The 18518-nt window shown below is 38.0% G+C and overlaps 1 protein-coding gene across 1 annotated transcript in view; it reads left to right on the top strand.

Moving 5' to 3' along the window:
* GRM7 (glutamate metabotropic receptor 7) overlaps positions 1-18518 on the top strand; it is a 910314-nt gene that overhangs the window by 829199 nt on the left and 62597 nt on the right. The window lies entirely within an intron of this gene.

The following is an 18518-nucleotide window of genomic DNA, read 5'->3' on the forward strand; positions in this document are numbered from 1 at the left end:
AGAGGGAAATTAGCATATTTGTTCTAGTCAAGATAGAAAATTGAAATTCTGTTCACCAAGAAAGAATGCAGATAGAAACAATCACATGTCAGAGCAGAAGTATTAAATACAATCTTATGGATTAACTTCTCAAAAAAAAGTATGTATTAGTCCAAGATTATTTCTAAATTACAGAGATAAACTGGACCTTTATAGTAATGAGATCTGGTGGTCACCACTTTAATCAGGTGATCAAACACCACCACCAGCAGCAGGACACCCAGCTATGTGGCCTCCTGAAAGGATGCACGCAGGTACCCACAATACCTCCTGGAAGTATTCTTGACAAATGCCTTTTACCTGAATTTAAGTATGAGAAACCAGACAAATCAGAATGCAAGGCATTTTATAAGATATTGATGTGCGCTTGGGATCTTTGAAAAACTTAATGTCCTTACAGATGGCCTACAGATGACCAACAGATATGTGAAAAGATGCTCAATGATACTAGTCATCAGAGAAATGCAAATTAAATTCACAATAAGCTATCAACTCACACCTGTCAGAATGGTCAGCATCAATAAATCAACAAACAAGTGCTAGTGAGGATGTGGAGAAAAGGGCACTCTAGTGCACCGCTAATGGTAATGCAGATTAGTTCAGTCCCATTAAAAAACAGTATGGGGCTTCCTCAAAAATTAAAAATGAAACTATTTTATGACCCAGCAAATTCACTTCTAGGGATTTATTTGAAGAAATCCAAAACATTCATTTGGAAGAATGTATGTGCCCCTATGTTCATTGCAATGTCATTCACAGTAGCGAAGATATGGAAGCAGCCGAAGTGCCCATCAACAAACGAGTGAATTAAAAAGTAGTAGTATGTATACACAAGGGAATATTTACTGTCATAAAAAAGAACAAAATCTTACCACTTGCAACATCATGAATGGACTTACAAGGTATTATGCTAAGTGAAATAAGTCAGTCAGAGAAAGACAAATACCATAATTCACTAATATATGAATTCTAAAAAACAAAATAAACAAAATTGAAACAGACTCATAAATACAGAGAACAAACTGATAGTTGCCAGAGGAATGAGGGTTTGGGGGGTTGGGTGAAAAAGGTGAAGGGATTAAGAAGTACAAATTGGTAGTTACCAATAGTCATAGGGATATATAGTACAATATAGAATATATATTCAATAATGTTATAATAATTATACATGGTGCCAGATGGGCACTGGAAATATCAAGGGGGACACTTTGTAAAATATAGCTTATGTAACCATGCTGTACACAAGAAAATAATACAAGATAATATTGAATGTGAACTATAATTGAAAAATAGGATTTTAAAAAATAAAAAGGCAAAAATAATAAAAGAAAAACTTAGTATCTTAACAAAGTATGATAGACCTGTTTATTAAAAACTATAAAATATTACTGAGAGAAGTTAAACTACACCTAAATATGTAAATAGATGTACATTTTTGATGGGTTAGAATGTTGAATATTGTTAAGATGTCAATTTTCCCCAAATTATACTATAAATTCAATCTAATGCCAATCAAAATCCCAAAGCCATCTTATAGAAATTAAAAAATGGATTCTAAAATTCACATGGAAATGCAAAAATCCTAAAACAGCTGAAACAACTCTGACAAAGAACAAAGTTGGAAAGGTAACACCATCTGATTTTAAGAATATTATAAAGCCATAGCATGAGACTAGTATAAAGAAAGACAAATAGGTTAATGTAATTGAAGACAGAGTCCATGAATAAATCCATGCATGTATAAATACCTGATTTTTTATAAAAAGTGCAAAGGTAATGCAGTGGATAAAATATACCTTTTTACCAAATTTTGCTAGAATGATATTTATATCTGGAAAAATGAACTTAGATCAATATCTAGAGCCATATATAAACATTAGTGCAAAATAGATTATAGATCTAAACATAAAACCTGAAACCATTTATAAAACTTCTACAGTAAGTAGAAGAAAATTTCTGTGGCTTTGAATTAGGTAAAGACTTCTTACATAACACAACAAATGTATCATCTATAAAGGAATAAATTAAAAAACTGGACTTCACCAAAATTAAAAATTTCTGCTCTTCAAAAGACAGAATTAAGAGAATGAAAGGACAAGTCAAAGACTAGGAGAAAAAACTTTGCAAAGCATATATGTGATAAAGGTCCTGTACCTAGAATCCCAAACTCTCAAACCTTACCATTAAGGGAAAACCCAATTAAAAACAAATGGGCAAAAGATTTGAACAGACATGTCACAAAGGAAGTATATAAATGGTAAATAACCCCATGGAATCTGCTGAATGCCTTGCTAAGAAATTGCAATTTAAAATGGCAACAAGATCTTACTGCCCACATACTAGGATGTCTAACATGAAAAAAAGACTGACCTTACAAAGCACTGAAAAGAATTTGGAGAAACTGGAATTCTCATGCACTGCAGATAAGACTATAAAATCATATCCCCATTTTGGATAATACTTGGTTAGTATCTTAAACTTTAATCATGTATCTACTACATATATGATCCAGACATTTCTTTTCTATGTATTTAACCAAAATAAAATGAAACATATGTTCATAGAATGATTTGTATATGGCATTCATAATAGCCCATCTATTTACACTGGGAACAACCCAAGTGTCCATTGACAAATGAATGGTTAAATGAATGTGATAAATCCATATAGTGGGATACTACTCAGCAATAAAAAAGAATGGATCATTGATACATTCAACAACATGAGTAATCTCAAAATAATTATGCTAAAAATAGCAGAGTGCTAATTTTATGGTCTCTACATAAAACTTTTAAAAATGCAAATCAATTTACCATAACAAAATGCAGATCAGTGGTTACTTTGGGATAGGGGTAGAGAAGAGTGTAGGGGAAATATTGAAAAGGGCCACGAGTACAATTTTGATGATGATACATACGTTCAATATCTTGATTGTAGTGATGATTTCACTGGCATATACATGTATCAAAACATCGAATTTTACTTTTAAAATATGTGCAGTTTATTGTTTATATCAATAAAACTATTTAAATACTAAAGTGAGGGAGATTGTACTAGTGTATGATAATCTAAGGAGACATAACCAAATACAATTCATGACCCTTGGTTGAATTCTACATTGGGGAACAATCATATGAGACTTGGGAAAAATAAGTGAACTTGACTTTGTAGTATATGTTAGATGACATTATGAAATCACAGTTAAATTTCTTAGGTATCATAACAGTATTGTGGTTATGTAGGAAAACATTCTTTTCCTTAGATGATACATATAGACATAAAAAAAGAATAAAATAAAGCGTGAGGCAAAAGTATATTTACAGTTGTTTGTGTGGGAAATAATACAATTAATAAATAACACAAAAATAAATTCCGTTTCACATTCTCCCATCTGTAAACCTACTTTTTCCACATCCTCTATAATGTATATGACTTTTAAATCCCTTAACAAAAAGAAGGAAATGATGTGGTGAGACATCAGTAAGGGTGAGTCTAAATGAGGATGGTACTGAGGTTTTCTGTCCTCAAAGCTTCTTAAAATTTGAAAGGTTTAAAAATAAAGTTTGGGGGGAAAGGTATGTATTGTATGAGAGAAGTGAAAAAAAGAAAAGTTTTCATTTTAATTCATAGAAACAAGTCCTGGGGGAAGATATATTTTGTCTGAGATATGCTGACTTTGCCTGACACATTCTATAAAAGTTGTATGGTGCTCAGGTGACCTTTGAGTTTTGTGCTACAACAGGACTTACAGAACAAATACAACTAAACTATAGAAAAACCATCACTCAGAACCATCAGAAATCTAACTGAATGGATATCCAACAACTATGGAATTAAAGAAACTACGTCCACCCAGACTGGTAGGATGCGGCAGAGGTGTGCGGGTAAGAAACAAGTTGATCCCACACCTATGTGTGGAAGATAAAAATTCAGGAGGAATATCTTGGGAGCAAAAGGTCCAAAACCTACACCCGGCCCTCCGGCCCAGTATTGCAGTGCCAGGAAGATAAGTTCCATCACTTCTGGCTGCAAAAATCAGAGGGGATTGAGTTGGTGGACAAAAATGCTAGATTCTCAAGAATTCTTCTTAAAGGACCTGCACATGGACTTAACCAGGCTCACTCCATCTGTGCTTCAGCACCAGGTAGCAGCATGAAAAGCTCCAGTGACATAGGGGAGGAACTGAAGTATCTGACATCAGGGCAAGAGCTAGGGAACAGCTTTCTCCCAGGCAGAGACCACTTATCTGCCCCCCACAGGGCCACAAAGCCAGAAGGCTGGCACTATATCTAAGACTCCATCAACCTGGCTCACACTGTTTGTTTGCCCAGGCCTGGTGATTTCCTGAGGCTAAGGGTGATTCCACCCAACCCAAAGTATGGGCCTGCTCAAGCTGTTAACAATAGCTTTTCCATATAAATGACTTGTCTTGATTCATGCTTCACATCTTCCTAAATCCTCTCCAACAAGCCATAGTTGGCCTCAGTGAGCCTCCAGCCCCTGTAGTTCTTATTAAGTTGCCACAGGTCTGGCACTAGCAGCAGCCAGCCTGGCTTCACCTGGGAATCTCCAAGCCCCACACAAGTAGTAGCCATCTCAGATTACTTTGTAGCTCATCTGGGTGGTCTGCAACACCTGGGAAAACCTTGAGCCTGTGCACCCAATTAACAGCTACATACCACATAAGAGCATCACCACCCTGCCCACTGCACAGCTGATCCTCCATGGAGGATGGGGTTGGTGGTCAGTGGTCATACCCAGGCCCTGCAGCTGACTGGTGTGGGTAAATCCCTCCCACTGACCTACCAACAGCAAACAAGTCTCAACTACAACAGGAGGGTGTACTCAGTCCATGGGGAGTGCATATGTGTTGCAGCATGACATCCAGAAGCCCCCGCTTTTCATGGCACTTTTTAAAATGTATTTTTTAGTTTAACTATAGTTGGTATACATGTTTACATTGGTTGCATTAATTTCAGATGTACAATGTAGAGATTTGACATTTTTACACCTTACAATATGATCACCCCACTAATTCTAGTAATCATCTGTCACCCTGTAAACTTACCACAGTGTTATTGACTGTGTTTCCCTTCCCCCTTTCACCCCTCCCCCTCCCTAATGCTATGTAAAATAAGTCAGGGAGGGAAAGGCAAACATTTTATGGTTTCACTTGTAATGTGGAATCTAAAAACAAAACAAAAATAAACTCATAGAAACAGAGATGAAAGGGATAGATGGTTTATGTTTCTTTTATTCATTGCCAATGTCATCCATGACTGTTTATAATGCTTATAAAGTAATTGGCATATAATTATGTATTACTTTTATACATTGTGAATATACCAATTATTTCAAAATTCTAATTCTCTTTAAGTTATTTCTTAATTTTCCTCAATTCGTGACATGGTATTAAGACTATTGGTTTTATGAAAAAATGTTTGCTTGGGAAAATAGATACATGTTTTTGGGGTTCAAGGTAAAATAGCAGTATATTGTCACAAATGTAATTAGAATGGCCTTGTCCATATTCCACAATCATTAAGTGGCAGAGCAGAAACTAAAATTCAGGTGTCCCATACCTGGGTCCAATAATCTCATTCCTAGACCATTATTAATATATCTGTTCTGTTAGCCCCAAGTCTTAACACAAAGACCATTGCTTTTTTTTTTATCATAAGATCAAGAAAGCTTATCCCAAAACATCATTAATGGGTATAACCCCCATACTATAGTTTCATAGTGGAAGGAAAAAGTGGGATTGTTCATTATTAAGTACCTCATAATCAGCCAGCCAGTTAAATTACAGCCACATTTCCCAACCCAAGCAGAGTTTCCTATGCACTAGTCAACAGATTCCCTCAACTCCTTGACAGGTAGAGGCACTTCCACTCCCAAGGCAACTCTCTGTTGTGGCCACTGGGAATATGTCACCTTTGGCCTAATAGCCTTGGTTCACTTTCCCAGAAAGACAGCTCTTAGTACACATCTTTTGATGTGGACAGTCCATGCTTCAGGTCCATTTCATATGTCCATAAAGGGATCACACCTCTCCCACTGCAGGGCTGGGTCTCCCTTCAGCATATCTCTTCAATCATTATTATGTACAAATAGGCTCTGCTTGGAGAGGAACTGCCAAATGTCCTTCATTTACTTCATCTTATATATAAGCTTAACAACTAGAAAATGAATGAAGGGAGGAGTCCTGCTCTACCATACACACACACACACACACACACACACACACACACACACAAACAGCAAAGATACTAGAGCATTCAATGCTCTCTTGAAAATCAAAGAATTCCAATTTGCCTTCCTAATGTGGCTTCATTCCCTTCTTCCTCTGTGCCTAGTTTATTTGGTCTACTCTTAACCTTCTCATATCAGTCAGTCATCATATCATAAACACATGGCAGAACCACCAGACATTATAAACTGTTCATGCTTCAGCTAATATTTACATTCTATTTGCATAATGCTTATTTTTCATCTTTTTCCTGCCTGCTCCAGCATGACTTTTAGCAATTGGGGCATTGGCCTGGGTGCTGTGGGCACAGTTGGGTGAAGGACAGCAACACTGCATTTTCTTGACAAGAAGCTTCATTTGGCAAGGAAATTGGACATAGTTTGAATGAAAGACAGAGGATGTTTGCTTGTTATTCTTAGTAGGAAATATGGACCTAAATATAAAAACACAAAAACATGCCATTCATGGTAAAAAATGGGAATTTTCTATCAGTTCCTTTCAGAAATACTTAGAGTTCGTTTTTGTTTTGTTGTTTCTTTTTCAACCATTGGCAGTTAAAGTCTTGGAGAATAAAAAATTAAAGAGTTCCATGAGATAGTCTTTTATTAAATAGGCTTTTTATTGAATGTGCTTATCACAGTAGTAAAATGAGCAAAAAATCTCAACTTACATTTTAGCTCTTGTCCTCAACTACTGTGACCCTGCACAACTCATGTGACTCTTCTGGAAAATGAGAATTTTGAGTTAAAAGTCTCTAAGTGTATTCAATCTAAAAACCCAAATCTACCCCAAATGTACCTACCTCTCAAGGAGAAAGTCAGTATCACACATTAGAATGCTTATATTTGTATCTTACTTTAGAATTATTTTTTCAAAACTGTTCTCCTTTATTTATTCAAAAAATATTTTGAAGTTCTTCGTGGTAGGAGTATCCCTGCCATCAAAAAGCCTGAACTCTGGTAGGAGATTAAGCATTGAGATAAATTATCACTGATGGTAACATGTACTATGAATGAAAAAAACAGGCTGCTATGCAACAGCATCATGGAAGGAGGAAATTCAAAGTGGTGTAGCTGTATAGCCATGTGAATTCTGTCAGAGGAAATGCATGGAGGTGGAAGCTATAAAATGACTTAAGTCTTAGTTGGGTGAAGGACTCAGGGCAAAAAGAAAAACATCCTGGGAAAAGAGAATAGTGTGTGCTAAGGCCATTTGTTGGATATGGGTTGAGAACATTCAAGAATGACAGTATATGTGTATCATATTCGAGAGCAGCTGTCTGGGAAGTTGAAAATGCAGCGAGGCCAGGAACTCTAGGATAATGGGAAGTCCTTGAAAGATGTTTTACAGGAGACCATATGTTCTGATTTGAATTTTTATAAAGACCATTATGGTGGTTCTGCATGGAATTGTTTAGAAGGAGGCAAAAATGTATGAAGCAGTTAGGATGCTACTATAGCATCCCAAGAACAACATTAAAGTGAATAATAATAATCATAATGATCATAATAATAATAGCCAAAATTGAGATTTTACAGATGGTATCCACTATTCTCTGTTCTTCTGTTCTGTGTATTAGCTGCTTAAATGTATTAAAGACTAGGGTGTGGGCATTGAGAAAAGAAGGGGACATATTCCAGAAATATTTTACAAATAATTTCAGCTGAGTAACACACTGGATAGAAAGCGTAAAACTGGAGGGAACTGCAAGCACTAAAGAATAACCCTCAACGTGCCATTGTGTGCAACCAGCTAGATGGAAGTAATAGTGCCTGAGAAACAGAAAATTAGTGGAGAGGCAGATTTTGGAGAAAAAGTTCCATTTTCAATGCCATGTGAGATGCCTGTTTGTTTCAACTGCCTTATGAGGTTGGCCAAGATGATAGTTCCTATGTTAAAGAAAATAAACATCCACTTCCATGGAAATGAGAATAACCTTACCAGAACCTTCTTCTGCACTGTTCTCTGATGTGTGGGCCTGGAAACTTTGGAGACATCACTAAGTACACCAGAGAGAAGACCTTTCTGTTTTATATGTGTTCCCATAAAAAATGTCTGGTGATTCCGTAAGCCAAGGCTGAATAGAGAATGCATGTTTAAAATTGTTTTAAGACATTCATTCATTTTCCTTCTATATTATATCAAACTTTGATGTGGTTTCATTTCAAGAGTCAGAAGAAACAACTGACTTTTACCTAAGAAAGTTTTTCTTAATTTATAAGGATTGTATATATAAACCAAATATTTTCTGGCTGTGGAGAAATAGCAATTTACTCAAATGCTCATTACTTAACCAATTTATGGATCTATTTTGTACTTTTTTAAGAAAGTGGATTTTTTTAAAGAAGAGTAGTTTAGGGATTGCAAATAAGAATAAATACAGGGTAGAGGTCTGAGGAGACAAAAATCTTAGCAATAAAAGTAAATAATGATGAAGAATTGGCTTTGTGTGGTCATGGCTAGATTAGAAAGAATCAGGGCTTCCTGATTTAGGGAGGTGAAGCTGGGGAGGTATACCTCCCCTCTAGGGAGGTATAAATTTCTGAGTCTAGCAGTCTAGAAGGCCCAGGGTCCAGCTGTGCTAATGTCAATTCACTTGCTTGCAAAGATTTTTAGCCAGTTCACCCTTGCTTGGGGAGTGGTGGAAATATTTTTTTTAAAGAAAAGCTCGATCTCACTTTGGGTTTTGTACAATGATGATATGATTTTGGATACTATCCTGGGGGCTACATAAAAGGAAGTAGAATGTACAGAATGATACCTTGGCTCCTCTCTTACCCTGACTCCTTCCCATCCCATCCACCCACTTGTCATTACCACTTCCTAATAACTCTCATCTGTCCCCTGCTACCCTCTTCATTGCCATTACATAGTCTGGGCCATCACACTTTCTAAAGAAGGTGAAGTTTTTAAAAGTGGTATTTATTGATGATTCAAAAAATGCCTAGAGAGATGAGAATTGCAAAACAAAATGAATACATGGTCTCTGTTAAGTCAAAGTCAGCAGCTTTTTGTTAAAAAAAAAAAAAAAAGCAGACATCCTGAACTCTTCACTGAGTCATTATGGCAACATTTTTTTTTTCCATTGAAGAGACAATTATGTGCTAACCTGGGTGTTGGCTCAGGGTTTTGAATGAAAAGTTCCCTTCCCTTTAAAAGGGGCAAAGCTATTAATTTCTATTGTTATTTCAGAGACTTGTTATTCTCATATCTACGCTTTATGTTTAATGAGCATAGGAAAGAGGGATTAGGAAACACTGGTGGCAACCCCCAGGTGAGGAAGTACTCCTACAGAGAATGTAAATTAATGGAACATCACACTCTTAGTCTTTCATATCTGATACCTTTGACTTTGTTCTCTGGGATAATGGCAGGGATCAAGCCAAAGACTGCAAATGAAATCTCTGTGGCTCTAAATTCTTCTTTAAAAGTATCAGTTAAGTCCCATGTATTTGCCACCCATACTACTAGACTTTGGGGATAAAACAGTGAGCTAAATGGACATGCATGCTAATGGGGGAAATCAATGCAAATCAAACACACACACGTGTTTAAATATGAATCATGATTGCTCAGGGTGCTCATAACAGGATTGTTTTAGCTAGTCTTGGTTATCAAGGTGGATGGGGCAAGGGGACATTCCAGGGAAAGGGAACATCATATGCAAATGACCTGTGGGAGAAGAGAACATAACATATTCGAGGGACATGAAAGAGGCTGGTGTGCTGATTTCCACAAAATACTCTGGTCTGTACCAAAATGGGATGATTTGTCTTTGTGTTTTGTCACCTTTGCTTATTACCTCTGAATGCCATGACTGGGCTAGAGGAGTGTCCCAGTTACAGGGCTGGAAAAAGAAGGGAAGCCAATGAAATGGCTGGAGGAGCAAGTACTGGAAAATGGAAGAAAATTATGATTGTTCAGAGCCAAAAACATAGCTACACTGTGTCAGGTGCTACACAGACATGAATGTTACCAGCAAAGCATTTTGACCAGGGCTTTAGATTTTAAGAAGTATGGCCCACTTACAAGCCATTTCTTCCTTGCCAAAGCTCTGTGAAGTGGATGTCATTACTCACTTGAGTTTGTAAGTATCAACATCCAGGCTGAGAAAGGATAAGTGAGGTGCACAAGATCACACAGTTGTCAGCAAGTGGCAGGGCCTGCATCCAAACCAAGAACTCCTGACTGTTACTCTATTTCATGTGTCAAACATTCTACTGCTCCTGGCTGCACAATTTGTTTCCTAGATTGTATGCATTCATCTGTTCAGCTAGTATGAATTAAGAACTTACTGCATTCCAGGAGCTGTCTCCAGTAAGTACCACATGGAGAGAGTCTAGTGAAGGGATATTTGTTAAATAAACACTCAAATAAACAATCACAAATTGTGATTAATGTAATGAATGGAAATAATGTGTTTTATGATCAAGCAAGAGAATAGGGCATAATATACTTGTACACTTGAGGGTCAGAGAAGCCCTCCCCAAAGAAGTAGGATTGAGACCTGAAAGACAGGTAGAAGATAGCCAGGTAAAGATGACTGAGAGGAGCATCTAAGGCAGGGGGAAGAGATAGGCAAAAGCCTTGAGGATAGGCAAAACCTTGTTCATTTGAAAGACTTAGAGAAAGTGAAGGAGGGCAGAAGGTGGACCCTTCAGAGTTCCTTGGCCATGTAAAGCCCTTTATCTTCATCCAAAGTGTGATGGGAAGTTGAGCTACTGCAGAAGTACAGCTGGAACCCCACCATTGTCCTATTGTCCTTAGCACTGAGTTTTTAAAAAATGAGACCCAGAAAATACCTCTCAGATCTGGCAAAGAGTTTTAAAATGTTTAAAAGTCAGACTCAGAAGAGGTAAAACAGAAGCCAGACTGCAGGTCCTTAAGAGTAAGTAGGTAGAAAGTGGTACTTTTAAGACCCTTGACTCCAGACCATAGAAACATAGATGAAAGAAAAATGGATCTTGTGATGGAGGCAAAACTGTGATCCACACGGCCCCTATTCCTTGGCCAGGCTCATGCCATCTCTTTCTTTCTCTCCTGGCAGAATGGGTATTTCCCTACCCAATCTCAGAACCTTCATTGTTCCATGTAGGGGCATAGGCTGAATGACTATTTTTTCTGCAATTCCCTAGGGAGACTCATAGCAGTTATTTGGTCCTTTTGGACATAAACCACTACACAGCTTTGGGTCTTCATGAATAGTCAAGCTCAGTTACCACTGGCTGGACAAGTCAGACAGTCTAGTGACCAGCTGTTGATGTGGTTTGCCCTTCAGCCAGTGATACCACTCAGCACATTAACTAATGGCTCCCACAGCATGCTATGCAGTCAACACAGAGGTTAGGGGAGCTGCCTCCATCCACGCAAATATGGATGTACCAGTAATGGTAGAAAAGCAGGAAGGCAACGACCATATAGGGAAAAGTATGAGCTCATGCAAGGGAAACAGAAGATTCTGAAGGATAGGAAGGGAGCTACCACTGCTCAGTGGTGATATGGAAAAGATAAAGACCAAAAGAAACAGAGTAAGGTCAGAAAAAATAGCAGCCAAGCTAGTTACTGAAAAGAGAAAGCTGGATGATTATGATGATCAAATCCTGACAAATTTCATCAGAAAGCCTTTCTCAATGGCTTTGAAAACTGAAATAAGACCAGATTTTCTTTTTGCAAGAATTTGACATTGTCTTCTTATCAATGACACCCTTGGGTGCAGTTTTAATAAATATAAGTGTACATTACAACACAATGAATATGCCCAAGAAATGCAAAGACAGTCTCTTTTAGCCATTAATTTGACCTCAATATTTTCATTTGATTATTGTCTTTTTTATATTTATTAGAACTACAAAGATAACTTTAAAAGCTGGCATAAGTAGACAGCTTTGCTCTCATATATATTCAGTGTTTCACATGACAACTTTAGAAACAGAGTAAGTTCAGACTTTTTTAATCCATTGGTTTACTTGCAAAGTAATACAGAATATCATTGCATATGACCTTGTATAATCCCCAGTGAGGAACAAGGCAGCATTTTCACATTATAAGACAGAATCTGACATTGCCTCCTACAAAAAAGCTGTTAGGTTCAATTGTGATGAATATGGTCAAGGGTTTAAAGGGAACCCATGGAATCTGGCAGAAGTGTGTCTCTCTAGGATGAATGCTGGGGGAGAGGAAAATGCTTTGCTTTTGTATGTTAAGTCACTAAAGGCAGAGACCTAACATTTGTAGGCTCTTTGCAGCAGGAATGGTAAACAGCCTTTAAAATAACACAATAGAGCAAACAGCTCCAGTATTAGCTACATATAAGAGTAAAACTTCTACCTTGCAGTTGGAGGGGAAAAACAAAATAAAAATTGAGAGGTCTGAGGGCTGGTGGAGGAAAGAAATTCTGAGGGTGTGTGTAGGCTGGGCTTGTATGCGCCCAGAAGAGCTATCTATCAAAATGGCCTGCAGCTCATTAGGGTGGTGGCATGGGGAGTAGAAAAATCAACTTCCCCAGGACGTAGTCAATTGGAATAGCAGCATCTCTGATTATGCTATGTGGGAATAGAGACATCAGGCTTCTGGTCAAGTGAGCAAAGAACTGAGATGTAGGTGATTTCAAGCATGACAATAATCACTTATCTCATGTTCCAGAAACTGATCTGCATTCACTTGGAGCACTTGTCTTATTTCCATCCAAGTAAATAATGTAATTGTCTGTAGACTTAACATCCTGTCTGCCTGGAGATACTAACTGAGAAAAACAAAACACAATATGACTAGGTATGGTCCAATAATTATCTGTTTTGTTTATTAGCTATCATTTTATGCCAGACATCTGTCCACAGAGTTTGTTTCATTATATTTGATGTGTGTATTTCTTTATGAATATCATCTATTTATTTATATATTACTTATTCAAAAATAGGTATAAAAAGACTACCATGAAAATCATCTGCAGAAGACCATCTACCCTCACAAAGACTTGCATTTCCTGAACACTCACCATATACCAGGCACTATACTAACTACTTTTCACACTTGATTTCCTTTCATTTTAAAAACAGAAAGTCTCCATGATAGTGGTAGCATGAGGTAGGGTTTTATATCAAGCCTGCTAGTACTAAATTGCTAGAATTTGAATTTCTATGCTATCTCTTGAAGTGGCATCCCAAAGCCACCAACGAGCCAAGGCCAACATTTGAAATCAGTTCTAAAAACAAAGATCTTGTTCTTTTCATTACATTACCCTTCTAAAAGAGCAAGTCTCCCTCCCCCTAAAAACACAAGAACTGTCCCCCCATCATGGGGCTGAATCTTTTTATCATCCTGTGTTACTTAATAACTAAGCAAAAGCCTGTCATATTCCCAGCCATGTATCATTATTATTTCTCATATATGGCTACTTTAATTAAGAAGCAAGAGGTACAGGGGATAAAGATAGAAAACAGTGGTCTTAACTGCCAGGAACTTCCATTTCAATAAAGTCATATGATGTTCCAAACAATAGTCAAATTAGAATGTACCCTTCCTCTTCACTTTGACTGCATCAGACATTTTTTTTTAATTCACAGATTTTGGCATATCATGAGAATTATGAAACTTCTCCCATCCCACCTAAAGACTACATAGATCCTTCTTGTCTCAACTCTCAACTGTCACTTGGTAATGCACAAAATTAGTTATGTCTTAGAAAATAGCCAATGACAGATAAAATAATGGTTTGAATATACTGTCAAACAAAATAGAAGCAAACTTAATGAGATGTTATTCCATAAAACAGACTGTGATTCAATGGAGTCCATAAGTAAGATCATTTTAAAATATGTTAAGATTGTATGAAAAATAACAGCATAAAAAACAAGTTATTTTATAGCCAATATATAAATCAGTGATACTACCTCCCCTGATTGAGTGGCTGCTGCATGCTGGGCACGTTGTATGTATTTTATAATGAGCCCATTTGACCTAACAACAGCCTGATAGGCACTGCTCTCTCCACTCTAGAAATGAGGAAAGAGAAGCACATTAATAAAGCTGATGAAAACAACAATGAAAAACTAAGAACTTTTCTCTTTTTTTCAATTTACTTTCAGAGAGAGGGGAAGGGAAGGAGAAAGTGGAAGAGAAACATCAATGTGTGGTTGCCTCTCATGTGTCCCCTACTGGGGAACTGGCCTGCAACCCAGACATGTGCCCTGGCTGGAAATCGAACCATGATCCTTTGCTTGCTTCACAGGCTCACACTCAATCCACTGAGCTATACCAGCCAGGGCCAAGAGCTTTTCTTAAAATAATGCTTAATGCTAAGGATATTTCTCATACCTAATACTTGCTTCAAGTGTAGAACTTTTCCTCAACCAGAATTTAACAAGCACGTATTATGTGGTAGACATCCTGTTTACTAATCAGCCAGTTCCACTATAACATGATGTGTATTTTTAAAAATCACTATGCCATATGATATTATGCAATAACCACAGGAATTATGGGAAAAACTGGGTTAAGGACACAGATTCAAAAACATCATCAGTGACATTTAAAACAAGAATACCAATCTAATGGTGGCAGGGTTTTATACATGATCAATGGCTAAGAAATGTATGACTATCAGCATAAGTTTGGCACTTTGCCTTCCAAAAAAAACAGCTGAAGTTTGCTTATGGAAGCAGGTGCCAAGAGTATTGCTACTTGTGTTTCATTGTGAAGTTGTGGAAGGGGAAGCTGGCAGATGTTTGAAGCATGAGCGTGTGTGTGAGTTTCATATATTTTCACACAGCTGGGTTCGGCTGGGTGCAGTTGACTGCATTCATCTAGTGTTTCTTGCGGAGGAAATCATCCATTTGCCAACATGAACTTTGAGTTGTCCTCAAATGGTTTCCTAATATATCGATCTCATTGGGATAAATTTGCATTTTCAAAGCAAATCATACCTACCATCTTCACAGTAGTATGCCCAAAACCTGGGCTGGTGTAGTCACTGGGTAGTATCTCAGTAAAAAATGTGAATGGATAAGTGCATAAATACACAGATAGCAGAAAAGTATAGTGTCTCACATAGCCTATCTGAATATACAGCTGAAATCAGTCACCTGTTATATAGTTAAATGTGGTAATTCATTAGTGTAAATATATCATTGGTTTATTTTTATAGTGCACACTTTTACTTGTTATTGCTATTCTATTACAGTTGTCCCCATTTCCCCCCTTTGCCCTCCTCCATCCAGCCCACCCCCCACTCCCAAAGTCAATCCCCACACCATTGCTCATGTCCATGGGTTATTCTTATATGTTCTTTGACTGATAGCTTCCCCTTCTTTATACCATTACCTGTAGGGGCGACTTTCTTCACAAGTCTCCCCAGTCTCTACGGATGAGAGTAATCATGACTGAGACATGATGTGATCTGCTTGGGGAGGAGAAGTGACCATTTATCCAGAAGAAAGAGGCTGTGAGCAATAGCCAGTTTCTCAGGGGAAAAAGGTGTTGAGCTCTCTCCTCTAGAGGCTTTTATTGGGTTGTAATACACAGGAATACAGGGTGGCAAGGATCAAACAGTAGATAACATTTCAAAGAAATCTGAGGGCTTCAGAGTCTGTCAGGAACAGAGTTTTAGGGTTTCCTGCTCGAACCCTTAACATATGAATGAAAGCACTCTTAGCAGAGCAGATTTCACAGGTTTATCAGGAAGTCTTTGTGATGCCAGATTTTCCCCCAGGACACACTCTAGCAGGCAAGAAGCTGCACCTCTCCCCTACAGGTATGCAGGCTTAAGGAGATTAGAGCCAGGAAGAGCTTCTCCCAGAGAACATGGGGACTCGGGCTTTGTCAAAGCCAAGGGTGGGGGGGGGCGAGAATTTATTGCTTCTTTTTTGTTGCAGCTCCCCTCCAGGTCCTTCTATGAAGGCCTCCCAAGTTATCAAGTCTGGTTTAGGTTGCCCCCTGCTGTGAGGGGTCTTGCCTGTCATTGACTTCCCACCAAGCTTTGGGGGCGGGGAGAGGAAACTGAGACAGCATTTGCTACCAGAGACAAGCTTTGTTTCCTACAGCTTGCATTCCAGAGTTCATCTCTCACCCTTAGCCACAAGGGGTCAAGATGCAATTCCTAGAACCAGGCAGAGCTGTCTACAATTACCCTTTTCTCTCCTCCCCTCTGGCCACTGTCAGTCTGTCTCATATTTCCATGTCTCTGGTTCTATTTTGCTTGTTAGTTTATTTTGTTCATTAGATTCCTCTTATAAGTGAGATCATATGGTATTTGTCTTTCACCACCTGGCTTATTTCACTTAGCATAATGGTCTCCAGTTCTAACCATGCTATCACAAAGGATAGGAGCTCCTTTTTCCTTCTGCTGCATAATACTTTCCATTGTGTAAGTGTACCACAGTTTTTTAGTCCACTCATCTACTGATGGGCATTTAGGCTGTTTCTAGCTCTTAGCAATTGTAAATAGTGCTGCTATGACATCAGGATGCATAAGTTCTTTTGAATTGGTGTTTTGGGATTCCTAGGGTATATTCCTAGCAGTGGAATCACTGGGTCAAAAGGAATTTTGAGAAAATTCCATACTGTTTTCCACAGTGGCTGCACCAGCCTGCATTCCCACCAACAGTGCAACTAGGGACCTAGGGTTCCCTTTCCTACACATCCCGCCAGCACTTGTTGTTTGTTGATTTATTAATGATGGCCATTCTGGTGGGTGTGAGGGATATCTCACTGTGGTTTTAATTTGCATCTCTCTGATGGCTAGTGATGTTGAGCAGCAATAAACTCATATTTCTATGGTCAATTAATATTTGACAAAGGTGGCATGAGCATGCAATGGAGTAAAAATAGCCTCTTCAATTAAAGGTGTTGGGAGAACTGTTGGTACATGCAAAAAAAATGAAACTAGACCACCAACTTACACCATATACCATAATAAGCTCAAAATGCACAAAGGTCATAAATATAAGCCATGATACCATAAAAGTCCTAAAGGAAAATATGAGCAATAAAATTTCAGATATTCCATGTGGCAATATTTTTGCGAGTATATCTCCTAGGGCAAGAGAAATAAAAGGAAAAAATAAATAAATGGGACTACATCAAATTAAAAAGCTTCTGCATGGTTAAAGAAACCATCACCAAAATGAAAAGGGAACCAACCATATGGGAGAACATATTTGCCAATGCTATATCAGACAAGGTTAAATCTCCAAAATACATAAAGAACTCATACGGCTCAACCAGAAAGAAAAACAATCCAACTGAAAAATGGGCAAGGACCTGAATACACCCTTTTCCAAAAAGAACATACAGGTGGTCCATAGGCATGAAATAACTCCTCAAAATACTACATACTTATTAAAGACATCGTTAGTAATGATGACACTTGACAGACCTAGGCAGGCCTAACAGGAATGGAAAATCACCAGGCAGAAAACTACACCGTGGGAAACTGCATGCCAACCTTACCCAGGACAGACAGATGCCCAGCTAAGATTGGGGTCTGGGCTCGGCCTATCCAGCATAACAGGATGCAGTTTTAACCCGAGGATAAGATGTAACAAGAACAATGGTCAGCAAAAACGGCACCCTCTAGTCAGCTCTACTCAATCAGACTCTGACACCCCAACCAGTTACACTTTGTGGGTTTTTGCACTTAAAAAACATGCCCTAAGAACAAAGGAGTGAGTCTTAATCTCCCTTGGTTGGCTCCCCAATCTCCCTGGGTTGGCTCCACTTTCCCTCTTATTCCTGCTAATAAACCCTGCTCCTTGGCTCTCTGCATCCATCTGGTTTCTTGAGCAACTCCAACCTTACAAACCATTTTCACAAACAAAAAAATCTGAAATTGGGTTTTTCCTGATGTGTGTGTGTATGTGTGTGTGTGTGTGTGTGTGTGTGTGTGTGTGTGTGTGTATGCCTGGTAAATTTGTTTCTTCTTTCTCTTTTATTCTTTGGACAGTATGAGAATATTCTGATTTTCAAAGTTTCAAACTTGTCACTGTTGTAACTATTAAGAGCTTGCCTTGAAATCTCTCAAGATAATCTTCAACTAAACTGATTCTGAAACTTACACAGAATAATTGGCAAATTTCAAAGTTTGCTCTAACAAGTTTTCAGATTTTTTGGTATCTTATCAATTGAAGGTTAGACAAGGAGAACACTACTAACCTTAAGTGCTAGAACTACTTACAAAGCAACATTGGAATCTCATGATGAATTCACATTTTATCAGACAATGACATTTTAGGCC

Source organism: Artibeus jamaicensis, unplaced genomic scaffold (assembly GCF_021234435.1).
Source record: "Artibeus jamaicensis isolate MK-2021 breed Jamaican fruit bat unplaced genomic scaffold, CSHL_Jam_final contig_519, whole genome shotgun sequence".
NCBI classification, from domain to species: domain Eukaryota; kingdom Metazoa; phylum Chordata; class Mammalia; order Chiroptera; family Phyllostomidae; genus Artibeus; species Artibeus jamaicensis.